Below are 734 nucleotides of genomic sequence, written 5' to 3' on the forward strand. Positions count from 1 at the left end.
TAGTTGAGTCTACTTAGTTATGCATAGTGACACTGCTTAGTTATAGTGACACTGAAAATTATTTTCCCTTTAGCTGTGTAATTTTAGGGCAAAAAATTTTTTACGATTTATAATTTATAATTAAGATACTACTTAGAGAAAAACATTCTGTTGAGCAAAATAAATTGGAATTGGAGCAAAAAAAAAAGTCGGTCTCACTTTCAGCAAATAAGGTTGTGTCATCTGCATAACACAAGTTATTGATGAGTCTCCCTCCAATCTTGTCCATGGCACCAGGAATTTCATTGATGATGTCAGAAATATGTCAGTGATATATGGTGTACCAGAAGAATGTCTATTTGTGCTTTATTCCAGACACCATATATCACTGATTTATTTAAAATTACTAACCAAGGTCCATTTCAGCTCACTAATGTCTTCAATAATCCAAATCGTGTGTTAACACAATTTTCTCTCTAGAAAAGGTAGGATTTAGTAACTTTATTTTTAGAATTCAATAGAAGTTCTATATCTTTAACTGGGATAGACAGGGTGGCCACTCTTGAGTTACACTGCCTATGTTGTAGATGTTTTATACTGTCAAGATGGAAACATAGTTGACCCTTAAAAGAGTTTCCAGAGGTCATAAGTCATATGGGAGAAGACTGCTGATCTTTCTCGTGCAGAATAGTTGGTGGAATTGAGGTGGCAGCGCAACTAACTTCCTGTCCACTAAACACCAGAGATCCCTACAG

This window comes from Elephantulus edwardii, unplaced genomic scaffold (genome assembly GCF_000299155.1).
Source record: "Elephantulus edwardii isolate Elephantulus edwardi_28Jun2011 unplaced genomic scaffold, EleEdw1.0 scaffold01380, whole genome shotgun sequence".
Lineage (NCBI taxonomy): Eukaryota > Metazoa > Chordata > Mammalia > Macroscelidea > Macroscelididae > Elephantulus > Elephantulus edwardii.